Raw genomic sequence first — 17,704 nt, 5'->3', positions numbered from 1 at the left:
TGTCTGTTGAAGCACCTTCTTACTTTTTGGCACTACAAGATGCTCCAACGGATTTTTTCTTTTTTTGGCCAAGCAGCATGTGGGATCTTAGTTCCCCAACTAGGGATTGAACTCACGCCCCCCACATTGGAAGCACAGAGTCTTAACCATTGGACTGCCAGGGAAGTCCCCAGCCTGATCTTATATATTTCTTGCCCCAGTCGTAGAATCAGCCATTTCTCCAAGAAACCCTGGTTCCCTTCACTGGAGAACTGTATTAGAAACCAAAATCTGGGCATCAGGTGTGCTCCTTATTGGGCTGTCATTGTTTCTAAGAGGGCCTTAGTTTTTTTATTAATTATTTAATTTATTTTTGTCTGCATCGGGTCTTCATTGCTGCGTGCGGGCTTTCTCTAGTTGTGGCAAGAGGGGGCTGCTCTTCGTTGCGGTGCGTGGGCTTCTCATTGCAGTGTCTTCTCTTGTTGCGGAGCACAGGCTCGGGGCGCACGGGCTTCAGTAGTTGTGGCACGCAGGCTTAGCAGTTGTGGCTCACAAGCTCTAGAGCACAGGCTCAGTAGTTGTGGCACACGGGCTTAGTTGCTCTGCGGCATGTGGGATGTTCCCGGACCAGGGCTTGAACCCGTGTTCCCTGCACTGGAAGGTGGGTTAACCACTGCACCACCAGCGAAGTCCCAAGAGGGCCTTAGTTTTTAAAAGAAATTTATATGTTATTTTGTAGGGATTTGCATAACAAAATATAGAAATAAATTCATGCAGAGACCAGAGTAGGCCTATGATATTTTTAAATTAATCAACACGATGGTAGATGTATATTTATCATCACTTTTTACAGATGTTTTGAAAAACAATCCGAAAAATGTAAGGGAGACAATTTTTTTTAAATACACAATTGGGGCATGCCATCTTCTTTTGTTTTCATTTTTTTTAAGGAAAGAGAGACAAATGTAAAATATCAGAAATAAAAAAGAAACATCATTATGTTTTCTGTAGGTCATCAAGCAGTTCACCAGCTTTTTGGTCTGTGGACCCTATACAGTTCTAAAAACTGAGGATTTTTCAAAAAGAGGTTTTGTTTAGCTGTGTTACATCTATTAATATTTACCAAATTAGAAATTAAATATGAAAATGTTTAAAATGTTAGTTTATTTAAAAGAATAAGCCTATTACACATTAACAAAAATATTTTATGAAAAAATAACTTGAAAAAAACCTATTTTCCTAGAAATTTAGTAGGGAAAGTGACATTATTTTATACTTTTGCAAATATTTTTAATGTCTGGCTTTAGAGAAGACAGGTGGATTCTTATGACTGATTCTGTGATATGCTGTTTTGGTTAAGGTATATAAGCATATAAAGAAAATCTAGCTTCACACAGATATATAATCAGAAAAAAGAATATTTTAATAACTGTTTTAAAAATCACATAACTGTTGATATTTTTGATATTATACCTAAACTCAACAAATAACCTTCTTGAAGGTTAATTACAATGTGGTTTCTAAAGCCATATAAATGAACTTTTCGCACTCTGTTACATTAAAATCCACTGGTTTATCTTGCACTTTTAATGGATCTTTTACCCATATGTGACTTCGTATCATCATACATTGGTCATTTGGAAAATAACTGGTTTGCAGATTTTTGACACAAGTCAGAATACAACATCAAGGCGAAAAAAAAAAAAAATCACACTCTTTAATATCATTACCCATCTCACCAGAAGGTCTTTAAGTATCGGGAAGCTGTCAAGCTCACGGTGTTAGATACAAGTTTTCCATACTTGCAAATTCCATTTGAAAGCTTGATTGTTTTTTTAACCATTGGCTACAAATACAGCTATTTTTTTGAAGTGTTAGGCTCACTTAAGTTCAATTTTGAGAAAAATAAACGTCAAATACATAAGTTCGAATAACTGAAGTTTTCCTATTCTGTTCTTTCAAGAACAAAAGGGGTGTTACGGAAAAAAGTAGGTAGTTAAGTTCAAAACTCAACTGAACAGGAACTTCTTCTGAAGACGACTATCTTGCTTCAGTATGGAGTAGAAGTGCTTTATGAATTCTTCCCCTTTCATCACACATAATATTAAAAAGATGTGTACTCAAAGGCAAAATGAAATGAAATTAATATTTTTACTGCTTCATCAAAGACATTCTTAAATGAAACTGGATTAAAAAAACAACAACAAACTACGAATACATGGCAATAAAGAATATAATTGTTCACTTTGGCACCACTGCCTTAATATGTGCTAAGGTGTTAGCAGTTTTATCCACCATTGCTTTTGCAGCATCACTGCAAATGTCAACAAAGTGAAAAAATACAAAAAAATCGGTATTATGAAAATAGTTTTGACCTCCCAGACTACCCAGTCACAGGGACCCACAAAGGTCTACAGAACATACTTTGAAAACTGCTCCAAATTAGATTCCAAAGATAAGAAAATATTACAAGCAAAATTGTAACAAAACATGTTAAATTCCTAGAAAAAAATAACTTACCAAATATGATTCAAGAAGAAATAAAAATATGAATAGTATTATAATCTTAAAAAAAAAAAATCAATCAGGAATCAAAAAATCCTCCTGTAAAGAAATTCTAGGCCTGGATGGCTTTAACAGATGAATTCTGTCAAATGTGAAAGAAAAATAATTTCCCATGATGTATTCCAAAGAACAGTTAAAGAAGATACCCTCTCTGACTCATCTTGAGACTAGTATAACCTTGACACTAAAATCCAAAAAAGAGCACAGCCTATAAAAAAAAAAAATTATAGGCTGATATCCTTCATGAATATTAGTGCAAAATTCTTAAAATATTAGCAAACTGAGTCCAGTAACATATAAGGTATCAAAGGTTGGTCTAATGTTAGGAAAAACAAAGTAATTCTCCATATTAATAAACAAAAGAAGAAAAAAAATCATATCGTTGTTAACAGATTCAGAGAAGAGGAATCTTTTCAGAGGTTTTTCTCAACAGAAAAGGAAAGCTATAAGGCTGTTTTGGGAGACTCAGCTCCGTGGATTCAAGGAAAAAGCAAGCTCCAATACTCAAGGAAAGCAGAAGCCTCTGTTAAGACAAAGGTGTTACCAGTATCACCTTTCCCAAAAGAAAAAAATTAAGGTCAAGAATCCTAACCAAGTTTTTATGTTTCATATCAAACGCAGTCATGGTTGATGTGTCCTCACACAGCTGTTCTGACAGTCCACTAACAAACTTCTTGTAAAATCAATCTGTAAGACAAAGGTGGCCTATAATGTTGCTCTGCCCACCCCCCAACTCCCCCCATCCCCCTCCCCGCCACTTACTCATTTACATTAAAAAGGAGATGAATGGAAAAACTATTTTTTTATCATTATTCAGAATACCTGGGTATAATTACCATTTCCCCTACCTCACCGCTACCTGAGCAGGGCTCCCAACCTAAATGAAGCACAACTGTTTCCACTGGCACAGTTATTAAGCAAGTCTAGCAGAAACCATCTTACCTAAATCAAAACAGACCTGAGGTTAGCTGTACTTGGTTAAATCAGGAAATCAAATATACACATTATTTTATATTTTACATTATTATATAATATAAACATATTATATAATATGGTGAGGTGGATGGACCTAGAGTCTGTCATACAGAGTGAAGTAAGTCAGAAAGAGAAAAACAAATACCGTATGCTATCACATATATATGCAATCTAAAAAAAAAAAAAAAAAACCCCTAGAAGAACCTAGGGGCAGGACAGGAATAAAGATGCAGAAGTAAAGAATGGACTTGAGGACACGGGGAGGGGGAAGGGTAAACTGGGACGAAGTGAGAGAGTGGCAGCATGGACATATATACACTACCAAATGTAAAATAGATAGCTACTGGGAAGCAGCCGCATAGCACAGGGAAATCAGCTCAGTGCTTTGTGATCACCTAGAGGGGTGGGATAGGGAGGGTGGGAGGGAGATGCAAGAGGGAGGAGATATGGGGATATATGTATATGTATAGCTGATTCACTTTGTTATAAAGCACAAACTAACACACCATTGTAAAGCAATTATACTCCAATAAAGATGTTAAAAATAAATATGTTAAGTATCATATATATGACTATTACTTACACAGACACACACACACCCCTTAAACATTTTATTTTAGCTTGAGCAAGTAAAAGGGGATGAATTATCCAAACTTAGTGCCAAGGATTTTTTTTTAAATGGGGGCCTGATGATTGGAACTCTGTGCCATATTTCTTACATAAACCTTATCTAAAATGTATATTTATTTCAAATGGATCAAGGATTTCCATTTCTGGCAACATGGTAGATTAGGTGCCCAGACTGTCTGAATCTAAAATGCTGTATAAATTTTTTTTTTAATATTTTTAAACTTCTTAATTTGGCACAAACATACAGACGCTATGGAAGGTGGCTCTTGACTTGAATATTACCTCACAGCAATGCTTTGAAAACTAGAGTGCTGGAGACAGGATACATATTCTGAGACTCCCAATATGGAGACGTAATCAAAGAACCTTGCATATAGCTGAAAATCTGAAAGGCGTACAACTGAATGAGCAGTAAACCTATCTAGTAGAAGGTGACAGCAAGCAAACTTGCCTTCTTTAATCTTAGTGCTGGTAAAAGGAAGTAAAAAAATCGCCTGTGAGAATTTATAACTACAAGCCAGTTCTTATATGAGTTTGTGGAGAAGGAAAAAGATGAAAAGGGGTGAGAAACATGGAAAACAGATTAAAGGTCTAATGTATGTCTAACTGGAATTAAAAACTCCTCATCTCCAATGACCAAGGAAAGAAGGAACAATGGTCATGCCAAAAAGGGCTGCTGCCCCTTGCAGCATATTCACTGTACTAACTGCACCAGATATGTACCCAAGGACAAGGCCATTAAGAAGCTGATCATTGGAAATATAGAAGAGGCATGAGAGGGGCTTCCCTGGTGGCACAGTGGTTAAGAATCACCTGCCAATGCAGGGGACACAGGTTCGAGCCCTCGTCCAGGAAGATCCCACATGCCGTGGAGCAACTAAGCTCGTGCACCACAACTACTGAGCCTGCACTCTGGAGCCACAACTACTGAGCCCACGTGCCACAACTACTGAAGCCCGCACGCCTACAGCTCGTGCTCCGCAACAAGAGAGGCCAACCACAATAAGAAGCCCACGCACCACAACAAAGAATAGCTCCCGCTCGCCCTAACTAGAGAAAGTCCGCACACAGCAACAAAGACCCAATGCAGCCAAAAATATAAATAAATAAATAAATAAAAATTTTAAAATAAATAAATAAAATGAAACACTAAAAAAAAAAAAAAAAAAAAAAAAAAAGAAGAGGCATGAGAGACATTTCCAAAGTGAGAGTCTTTAATACCTATGTGGTTTCCAAACTGTATGTGAAACTACACTGCTGTGTGAGCTGTATAACTGACAACAGGGAAGTCAAGAGTCATTCTCATGAAGCCCAGAAAAACCATACACCCCATCCTAATTTAGACTTACAGATGCTGCCTCATGACCTCTGCCAAAGCCCATGTAAGGAGCTGAATCCTTAAGGACTGAAGAAAACCTGTCCTTTGGGGGAAAAAAGGAGAAAATTATACCTTTTAAAACAGTTGTAGAAGGCAAAAATAAAGAAAATAATAGGCATTACTCAAAGAGATAAAGGTCAAGAATTTAACATAATTATTCAAAGACATCCTCAGATCCAGAAGCCCAAAGAATCCCATGCAGGATTATAAATAGTAAAATAAAATGATGAAGTAGAAGAAAAGAACACCCCAATACATTATATAAAACTGCAGAACACCAAAGGGGGGCAAAAAGGCTTGAAAACAGTCAAATAAAAGATATATACAAAGAAAGGGCAATTGTACTTCTCAACAGTAACACTGACAGTCAAAAGACATGAATAACGACCTCAATGTAATGAGAAAACTTAGAATTCTACACACAGAGAAATCAGAGAAATTATCTTTCAAGAATGGGGATATTTCAATATAAAGACATCTTCAGATAACAAACAAAAAAGTGTCTTTTTCACTAAAGGAAATTCTAAAGGATGTACTTCAGGTAGAAAAAAATTACCTCATAGGGAAGGTCTCAAATACAAAAAGGGATAATGAACCAAGAAAAGAGTAAATAAATTTAAACAAAGATTGACTACCTAAAACAATAATTTGTCTATAAATGTGTAGGTATGCAGGAGAGAAATATTCCAAAACTATAACAATAGAGGATGGTGTTCCAGGTTGGGAGGAGGACAATCAGAGCATTTTAAAATTATGTTATTCAGGAACAGGTTAAAGATACTGATTTAGACTTTTCCTTACAAAAGAGGATACATGTTAAAATATACAGATAAAAACACTAAAAGAATAAAGAATATATTAACTTATAAATGAGCATGCATGTGTGCAAGATGTTGTGGGGTGGGATGGAATGAGAAGAAAGCATGCCTCAATGAAGGCATTACACACATAGCTCAACACAAAAAACCAGAAGAATGGGAGAAAGGGGGAGTAGGACAAACATAAAGACTACAGGCAAAGACAGAAATAAATCCAAATCTAACAGCAATCACAAAAGACTGAAATTCTCCAGTAAAAAAATAAAGATTGTCAATCAGAACAAAAACACAAGTCAACCATACCCTATTTACAAAATACAAACCAAAACACAGAACCAATGAAAAACTAAGGAATGGAAAATACTAATAATCAAAAGGAAGCTAGAATAGCTATATTAATCCAAGCAAACAGCCAACAACAATAATAAAGCCATAAGGCTAAAAATGTCTTTACACAGAAAGCCTTTTCATAATGACGAAAAGTTCAACAAAAAGAACAATTCTAAATCTGTAAGTACTTAATAACATAGCCTCAAAATAAATAAAATAAAAATTAACATATCTACAACAGAGAAACTGACAAACCTACTACTACGTCAGAGACATTAACATGTCTTTCTCAGTAGAGAAACTGATAGAAAAGTTCCAAAATAAAACCAAACCAAAATCCAAAACAAAACCTAGACAGACAAACATTAAAGATCTGAATTGAACAATTAATAAGCTCATGGACATATTATATAGCGCTGTAATAAACTGGACTGGAGAATTCACATTCTTTCCAAATGCACATGGAACATTTATGAAAACTAGCTATATACTCGGTCTTAAAATTAGTCTCTCAAATTTTATTATGGTTTCTGACCATAATGAAATCAACTTAGAACTGTTTAATAAAAATTTTCATTTTAAAAGTTATATATTTTGAAATTAAGTATACACTTCTAAATAATTCATGGAGCAAATAAGAATTTATTTTTTAAATGAAAAAAACCAAGAATATTATATATCAAAACATGTGGGGAAGCAGGTAAGAAGGCACTTAAAGGCAAATTTACAGACTAAAACTCCAAATTTTAAAGTTTTTTTTAAAAGGTCAGCAAAAAAGACCCCTAAAAATTCTGAGAAAGTAGAAAGAAATAAACAGCAGGACTTAAAAGGTATGAAAACATTTACAAAAGAGATGATCAACAGAGTCAAAAGCTCATTCTTTAAAACAATGATTAATATGATAATCCTCTGAAAAAACTATTTGAGTAAAAGAAAAAACAAACTAAAAAAATGAAAAGGGAACATCATTACAGATGCTATAGAGATTCAACTGATAAGAGGATATTATGGACAATTTTACAGCAATAAATTTGAATCAGGAATATTTTGAAAAAATATAGAAAATACAATGTTAAAAATGATTCAAAAAGAAATAAGACTCATACTTTCTGATTTCAAAACTTACTACTACAAAGCTACCATCATCAAACATCAAATCAGCAAGTGTGGTACTGACATATAGATCAAATGCAACAGAACTGAGACTCTAGAAATAAACCCATACATTTTTAGTCAACTGATTTTCAACAAGAATGCCTAGACAACTCAATGTGGAAAGAACAGTCTCTTCAACAACTGGTGCTGGGACAACTGGATTTCCAATTGTAAAATAATGAGGTGGGACCTCTACCTCACTATACACAAAAATTAACTCAAAATGGATCAAGGACCTATATTTAAGAGCTAAAAATCATAAAACTCTTAGCAGAGAACATAAATCTTCATGACTTTAAATTAGGCAAAAGTTTCTTTCACATGATACCAAAATCACAAGCAGGGCTTCCCCGGTGGCGCAGTGGTTAAGAATCTGCCTGCCAATGCAGGGGACACAGGTTCGAGCCCTGGTCCGGGAAGATACCACATGCCGCAGAGCAACTAAGCCTGTGCACCACAACTGCTGAGCCTGTGCTCTGGAGCCCGCAAGCCACAACTACTGAACCTGCGTGCTGCAACTGCTGAAGGCTGTGCGCCTAGAGCCTGTGCTCCACAACAAGAGAAGCCACTGCAATGAGAAGCCCGCGCTCCGCAACGAAGAGTGGCCCCCGCTCGCCACAGCTAGAGAAAGCCCGCACGCAGCAGCAAGGACCCAACACAGCCAAAAAAATAAATAAATAAAATTAAATAAATAAAGAAATAGAAAAATAAATAAATAAAATAAAAGAGAGAACCTGAATAGATGAATAATCATTAAAGAAATTAAACAGCCATAGTTTAAAATCTTTCCACTAAAAAAGTATCAAGCCCAGATTTTCTTATGGGTAAGTCCTACCAAATAGTCAAGGAACAACAAATAATTACAACCTTAAACAAATTCTTCTAGAGAACAGTAAAAAAGGGAAACACTTTCTAAATCATATCAAAATCCAAACAGGACAAAGGGTGCCAAGACCATTCAGTGGGAGAAGAAACAGTCTTTTCAACAAACGGTGCTGGGAAAACTGGATATCCACACACAAAAGAATAAACTTGGACCCTTACCTTACACCATATATAGAAATTAACTCAAAATGGATTAAAGACCTAAACATAAGACCTAAAACTATAAAATTTTTTGAACAAAACAGAAAAAAAGCTTCATGACATTGCATTTGGCAAGGATTTCCTGGACATAACATCAAAGCCACAGACAATAAAAGTAAAAACAGATAAACTGGACTACATCAAAATTAAAAGCTTCTGTGCATCAAAGGAAACAACAGAATGAAAAGGTAGCCTATGGAATGGGAGAAGATCCTTGCAAATCGTATCTCTGATAAGGGGTTAATATCCAGACTACATAAAGAACTCCTACAACTCAGCATAACAACAACAACAAAAACAAATAACCCAATTTAAAAATGGGCAAGGGACTTGATTAGACATTTCTCCAAAGAAAATGTATAAATGGCCAACAAGAACATGAAAAGATATTCGACATCACTAGTCCCTAGGGAAATGCAAATCACAACTACAATGAGCTATTACCTCTTACCCTTAGGATGGCTACTATCAAAAAAACAGGAAATTGGGGAGAAAAAAAAAACAAAGTGTTGGCAAGGATGTGGAGAAATGGGAACCCTTGTGCATTGCTGGTGTAAGGTAAATGGTACAGCTGCTGTGAAAAACAGGAAGACGGTTCCTCAAAAAATTAAAAATAAAATTACCATTTGATCCAGCAATACTGCTTCTGGGTATATATTCCAAAGAACTGAAAGCAGAGTCTCAAAGAGATATTTGCACGTCCAAGTTCGTAGCAGCATTATTCAGAATAGTCAAAAGGTGAAAGCAACGTAACTTTCCATTGACAGAAGAATGGATAACAAAATGTTTTATACATACAGTGGTATATTATTCAGCCTTAAAAAGGAAATTTTGACACATGCTACAACATGGATGAACTTGGATGAATTAAGTGAAATAAGCCAGGCACAAAAAGATAATAAAAATTCTGTATGGTTTCACTTATAAGAGGTAACTAGAGCAGCCAGATGCATAAAAACAAAAAGTAGACTGGTGTTTGTCAGGGTACGTGGGGAGGGGGAAATGTGGAAGAGTTTTTTATTGGGCACAGAGTTTCAGTTTTGAAAAAAGTTCTGCAGACTGGTTGAACAACAATGTGAATATACTTAACACTAACTACTTTAAAATGATTAAGAATGTAAATTTTATGCTAGGTGTATTTTACTACAATTAAAAAAAATTATAATCATTAAAAAAGATTTTTAAAATAATCCAACCAGGACAATATGAAAAAAGAAAATTACAGGCTAGACTCATGTACACTGATGTAAAAAACAATCCTACACAAAGCATAAGCAAATCAATCCAGTAATTTATAAAAAAGATAATCCAGCGTGACTAAATTGGGTTTATCCCAGGAATGCTTAGTTAGCCTAATTTGAAAATCAAGGTAACTGACCACATTAACAGGTTAAGGGGAAAAACATTTGATCATTTTGAGTTACAGAAAAGCCTATCAATACAGCTTAACATCTATTCATGATTTAAAACAATCAAAATACAACCCTTAACAAGGTAAGAATACAATGAAACCTCCTTAACTTGATAAAGGAGGGTTTTTTCTCTTAAAAAAAAAAAAACCTACAAGTGTAATTTTATTTTAATTTTATTGAAATATAGTCGACTTACAACGTTAATTTCTGCTATACAGCAAAGTGACTCAGTTATATTCTCTTATATTTTCTTCCATTACGGTTTATCCCAGGATATTGAATATAGTTCCCTGTGCGATATATACAGTAGGACCTTGCTGTTTATCCATCCTATATATAATAGTTTGCATCTGCTAATCCCAGACTCCCACTCCTTCCCTCTCCCACTCCCTCTCCCTGCTGGCAACCACAAGTCTGTCCTCTGTATCTGAGTCTGTTTGTTTCGTAGATGAGTTCATCTATGTAATATTTTAGATTCCACATATAAGTGATATCCTGTATTATTTGTCTTTTTTTGACTTACTCCACTTAGTATGATAATCATTAGGTCCATCCATGCTGCTGCAAATGGCATTATTTCATTCTTCTGTATGGCTGAGTAGTATTCCATTGTATATATATATACCACTTCTTATCCATTCATCTGTTGATGGACATTTAGGTTGTTTCCATGTCTTGGCTACCGTAAACAGTGCTGCTATGAACGTAGTGGTTCATGTATCTTTTCGAATTATAGCTTTGTCTGGGTATACGCCCAAGAGCGGGACTGCTGGATCATCTGGCAACTCTATTTTTTCATTTTTTGAGGAACCTCCATACTGTTTTCTACAGTGGCTATACCAATTTACATTCCCACCAACAGTGTAAGAGGGTTCCCTTTTCTCCACACCCTCTCCAGCAATTACTATTTGTAGATTTTTTAATGGTGGCCATGCTGACTGGTGTGAGGTGGTACCTCACTGTAGTTTTGATTTGCATTTTTCTAATAATTAGTGATGATGAACATCTTTTCATGTGCCTACTGGCCATGTGCATGTCTTCTTTGGAGAAATGTCTATTTAGGTCTTCTGCCCATTTTTCGATTGGGTTTTTTTTTTTTTTGTTATTGAATCTACAAGTGTAATTTTAAATGGTAACATTTTAAAGCATTTCCTTTGAGATCAGGAACCAGACAGGAAACAAAACCATGAGTATCTGAAGATATCTAAGAAAGTACAGTAATAATTCAGAGGTAGACAAACAGACCAAAGATATAGAAGAAAGAGTACAGAAAGGAAACCACCCATATATGAAAACTTGATTTATGAAATAGAGAATTTTGCATATCAGGAAGGAAATGAAGAACTATTTCAATAAACAGTGCTGGAATAACCAATTATCCATACAGAAAGAATCAATTCATAATCCATACGTCTCACAAAAATCAATTATTGAGATTAAAGAATTAAATGTAAAAAGTATAACCATAAAGCTTTTAGTTGACAGAGAAGAGTATCTTTATGACCTCTGAATAGGAAAAGATTAAGATAAACTATAAAGGAAAAAACCCCATATATTTAACTATATTAAAGTTAAGGACTATTATGAGGTATATATGTAAACCAATTATATTCTATTGTGTTTGGGAGGAAAGGGTACAGCTTATAGAGAATGTCATCAAAAGTTATCAAGGTATACATGAAATATGTCAACTAACCAACTGAATTCAAAGATCAAATGTTTTAATCTTTTAATTTCCCTCCATATTTTATAAATAACTCAATTAAAGAGCAATCATGTCGGGCTTCCCTGGTGGCGCAGTGGTTGAGAGTCTGCCTGCCAATGCAGGGGACACGGGTTCGAGCCCTGGTCTGGGAAGATCCCACATGCCGCGGAGCAACTAGGCCCGTGAGCCACAATTACTGAGCCTGCGTGTCTGGAGCCTGTGCTCCGCAACAAAAGAGGCCGCGATAGTGAGAGGCCCGCGCACCGCGATGAAGAGTGGCCCCCGCTTGCCGCAACTAGAGAAGGCCCTAGCACAGAAACGAAGACCCAACATAGCAATCACTCAATAAATCAATAAATCTTAAAAAAAAAAAAAAAAAAAAGAGCAATCATGTCAAAGCCAGTAGACTATCTGAAAAAAATAATATAATGCTAATGTAACACAGAGCTGTCAATGTTCCAACTACTTCACATCTTAAATATATTGTATATTTATACTGTCACTTAAGATCAACACGTTATTGTAGGGACTTGGAAACAAGAATTTAAAAAAAACCACTCTCATGGTTCAGTAAGTGTCTGCTTCAACATTTGTGTCTGTATCTCATTGCAAATATTAGCAATGATGCCCATGGTAAAATCTAAATAGTGTTTCAGGTAAGTGGGATGTTACTTTGACCTTTCCCACTGCTCCTTGAATCATATTTTTTACCAAAATCCAGAACCTATCCTTGGATGCTTTAGGGAAGAAACACTTAATATATTAAGATAAGATTCTCCCTTGGAGAAATAGTAAGGACTTTTAAAAAAGAAGAAATGGAGCAAATAGACAATATATTCTTAGGACTTCCAAATAATTCTGAAATTAAAAATGGAAAAGAAATAAATGCAGTTACAAGGAACACCTCATGCACTTGGGAAACTATTAACACTGTATATATGACTGAAAGGAATGAGTTGGAAGGAACATTTATCCCAAGAAAAATTTTTTTAACAATATGAAGGTATATGTCCACCAAGGAAAATAAATCTATTCCCATTTCATCCACCATCAAAAACATCCTTCCCTTTACCCAAAACACACACATATATATACAAGATAAATGTTTTCAACCGAAACTGTAAGCCTCTGGCTCACATGAAAGCAAAACGATTTTAACCACACACAAGCTCCAGCACTCAGACTTGTAGTTTCTACATGCTGCCCACACAGCACTTTGTGAGCATGTGATTAGGAGGAATGATGCACAATCACACCACATTCCTTCCCTCAGCTCACACATCAAGAACTTGCCCTCTCAGCTGCATTCTTCTCCAAACAGCCATGGTCACCTTAGCAACCCTATGCTCCTAATATGGACAGCTGCTCCATTTAAAGTCAGCCCTTCTTGGCAGGGAATATGCTTGTTCTTCAAATTGGGGGAGAGAGGAGAGGTTTTCCTTTCAATACACATTGCAGGGGTTGATTTAACTTGATCAGCACTTTTGTTCTGCGGCAGCAATTTGTGTCGAGTTTCAACCTATTTTGAGGGTTTCTTTCTTTTATTTATTTTTTTAATCTAAAAGCAAATGGCTAAAAAATAAAATCAAGGCAGCTCATATGGAATTCTAAGGAAGAATGGAACATGAAACAAAAATGTATCTGAAATAACTGTATTCTTTTATAAAATGATGTAGTTATCCACATTTTTGAAAGTTAAAATTTACTTAAATTGAACTGTAACATCTGAAGCCTTAATATACAATAAGAAATCAGTCAGAAGACCTGTCACAGCCTATTTTTGAACAACAAAAACATTGCTAAGCTTCGAAGTGCTATAACTCCGATCTATTTAATAGATTATGAGTTGATCTGTATCCCTTTATCCCACCATCTACATGTGAAATCTTTCCACAGGCTCAAAAGTAAACTAGGTATTGAAACCAAATGATTAGTATATCTGAGGACCCTCCAGACCTAGAATGACCTAGGATAGCACTGGATTACTCAAAACCAATCTTGATCTGTGCTTGTACCGCTAAAGCTGGGTCTGAACCCAACTAAGTCTCTCAGGATAAAAGATACAGGTTTATAATACTGTTTGCCTGCATACTGCAAACAAATTATTTGGGGGGAAGGGATTACCGTATTCTGAAATAATGTGAGATCAAACTGCTCGTTCCATACCCACAAAAGAATTCTAATCCCCACTTGTTAAAATTAAACACCTAATTTTTAAGTATAGTTAACAGGCATGTTCAAAACTAAAAAAATTTAAATTTATGGTATTTGTTCTAAGTTGGAAAGTTTATGAAATAATTTTCTATATAACTGATGGACAAAATCCATGTTAATTTATTAAGTGCTGTTTCAGTGAATGTTAAGGTTAAGTGAATACCATCTACATTACTTATTGGTTTTATTTTTGTTTGTATATGTGTTTTTTTTTAAATTCTCAGGCTATGAGGTTCTTTTTGGTTAGAAACATTTCCTCCATGTTAAAACTATCCTTGTAATTACATCTTCTATATAGAGCAAAATATCCATTGATAGGGTGGCAGTGTAGATTAGTAAAAAGAATCTAAAGTTAATTCCGCTACTGGTTTCCTCATTTGTAAAATGATAATACTATCTGTCCTACTTATGGCATGTGTTAACATAACAAAGTAAAAATCATGAAATTATTATGCCACAGGAAATACTCAAAAATTTAAGAAATCAGAGAAAGGGACTATGTTACCTGAATTGTTATTTTTAAAAAGAGTGGGGAGTATTCAACAATGCATGGGATACCAAATCAGTATCAAGAGAGTCCAGTCTTCCCGCCAAAGATTTTACAAATACTTAAGTGTTGACATGTAAATAACTACTTCTTTCAAAAAGCCTCAACACTGGCTTTCAGCAAATGTGCGTTCCCTTACCCTTTCCATTCCACTACTACTGAATCAGTTCCACATCTCCGCCTGGCCTCCAGAACTAAGTGCCCCTAAGATCCTCCTTCCACAAAAAGAAACTGCTCCCAGAAGGTACCTTGTTAGCTTTTTCGACCTGATAGAAGCCCCTCCCTGATCTGATCAGTGCTGTCATTATCCTCCTTAATGTACTGTCAGGGCCCACTTTATCCTCTCCTAGGAGTTTTCCCCTCTCCCCTCTTCTCGACTACAAGGCATATCATCACCACAGACTTGGAGATTCTAAAGTTCCCACGTTCTGACAATTTCTAGTTAGGGGATCCAAGAGAAGTTACTTCTGCTGATACTGTGCTTACCACAGATGAAACTGTCTTTCTGCATCCCAAATTTTAGAATCTTGCATTTGTACTGTTCTTACTCTGTGTTAGATTCAGTGATGGAAATTCACAGAACATGATTCTGCTTCAGTGAAGTAATAGAAAGAAATAAGATGAACGTTCATGTATAATTTAATGGAGAAATTAACAAGCAATAGATAATGGGGAGGTTCTATAACATTACTGGTATTATCTTTCAACCATAAGGTTTTTTACCAGCAAACACTGAGATCTAAGCATTTTAATATACTGTTTCTAGACAAAAAATATACGTTTTTGTTAGGCCCTACAGTTCTTTTCTTTGACTGGTCTAACAGACTCCTAGATAGACAGCCTTCTAAACAGATATTTATATTTCCTCTAATCTTCCACAGGATCTAATTCGCATTCTTCAACTTCAATTCTAATATAAAGAAATAAGCACGAATTGACCTTTTCTTAAATGCTCATTTTATGTGCCTTACACATTTAAGAAATTTTACATTTAATAGCTTCATTTTAATAAACAACCTGGAATACAATGTACCAGTTGGACAAAACAAATTAGAAGAACACTCAGCAACATGGCCAGATCTTAGGAAAAAATAAGACAGAGGAGGGTGGAGGGGACTATAAGAATTAGATTAAGACCTAATGTATAATTAAAACACAGGCACATAAAATAATAAAACCTTTTATAAGATATAAACAAAATGATACACACCAAACACATTTAAAGGTCATTTGTATAGGGACTAGTTATAAAAGAAAATGGAAGAACAGTCCTTTAACGAACCAGTGATAAATGGGTATGACACAAACTGAGGAATATCATTAACTCAATACTTCTGTACTTGAGGTTAAAAACTGGTACTTCAATATTGGAGAAGATAATCATGTGACTGTTTAGATACCTGGCCTTCCTCCCCTCTATGGAATTCTTACTGCTTTATTTAAATCCATGGTTGTCTTTGGGTACTTATTATCACCCTGACACTTCAGGCCATGTTCCCATTTGATTACAGTAGTATTTTGTAAGGATTACTTTTTCTTCAACTCTCAGCTTGATACTTTTCTTTTTAAATGGCACTCCAAAACAAGGTACAATAGCTAGCATAAAAAGATGCAAATTTTTGTGCATTTTAAACTCTGCATGCATCTAAATTACATTGTGTCCCATAAGCAGCAACATGTTTTGAGATACTATTTTGGACTAGTTAACATGAAATTCTCTGCATTTCTTTACTCCTTTGTCTTTGAACTGTCAATAGTGGATACCAGAAGTTAAACCTGTATTACACAACTATGGTAGGGTTAAGGGGGAATTCCCCCAGCTTAGCAACAGTGGAGAGCTAGAGCTGTTACCACCCCTCAGTCCAAAGGGTAAAGGGAAGTGTGGCTACTAGGACCTAGGAGAGTAGTGGCAGGAGAGGGCCTCCTGACAGAGGCAAAAACAACAACAAACTGGTACTTCAGACAAAGCCATCCTCTTTCATAATAAACAAAGTTGCCCAAAATTTTAAACAGTAATTTTTTAAATTGTGATAAAATACACATAACATAAAATTTACCATTTCAACCATTTTTAAGTGTAGGGTTAACAATAATTTAAGTTGTCATTGTCCCTTTAATACCTTTAACTGTGTAGCAGGGTAATACTATATAAAGGTGAATAATCTTTTTTAGATTATTTTCTACTCTAAAAAAATTATGAAAGCACCTGGTATGTACAAAAATATATATTTATTGAACAGGTACGGGGAACCCTAAGGGTACAGACCATATAATTGATCATCATTGTATCATACATTGTACTGATGTCCGAGATTTACACTTTATTTGCCAAAAGAACAGTGACAAAGATGTAACAGATCAAGTTCACTAAGATTAAATTTTTTGAAGTTTTTGTTTTTACTTTAAGCATTATGGTCCAGGAAAAGAAGGATCTGGATTTCTCCTGAAGTAATGCCTTTGAGTAGTGCCCTGGAAGATCAGAAAATGCTATACACGGGTTCTAGGATCCCCTCCCTTAACCCCCTGTTAAGTAGAAGAAAAAAATAGGGCAAAAGAGTTTCACAAGAAACTTGTAAATGAAAACTTGGTAATTTGCTCTCCCTTCCTCCTTATCAGCTAGTGGGTCTCCTTTATTTTAACGCTTTATTTTCAGTTATCAGGATAAAAACTGACTTGATTAACTAAATCTGTGGCAGTTTCAAAAGCAGGTGGAAAAATTGTGTTTGAGGGTGAATGTTACCCTCAGGACACAGGATACTGAAAAAGGAGAAAAAATGAGAAAGCTATTGATCTGAATAATTCACTTTATAAGCATTTCCAGTTGACAGATTGAATTACTCCGCAAGGACCACTACTACCTATGCCAAAGGTTCCTGAGAAAACTTAATCAAAGTAAGTTCTTAATGCTGC

At 35.4% G+C, this 17,704-nt stretch overlaps 1 protein-coding gene across 3 annotated transcripts in view; it reads right to left on the bottom strand.

Annotated features, from left to right (window-relative positions):
• FRS2 (fibroblast growth factor receptor substrate 2) overlaps positions 1-17,704 on the bottom strand; it is a 118,608-nt gene that overhangs the window by 52,462 nt on the left and 48,442 nt on the right. The window lies entirely within an intron of this gene.

Source organism: Balaenoptera musculus, chromosome 10 (assembly GCF_009873245.2).
Source record: "Balaenoptera musculus isolate JJ_BM4_2016_0621 chromosome 10, mBalMus1.pri.v3, whole genome shotgun sequence".
NCBI classification, from domain to species: Eukaryota; Metazoa; Chordata; class Mammalia; order Artiodactyla; family Balaenopteridae; genus Balaenoptera; species Balaenoptera musculus.
Note: the sequence above shows the minus strand (reverse complement) of the source record. Positions and strands in the feature narration are given on the sequence as shown.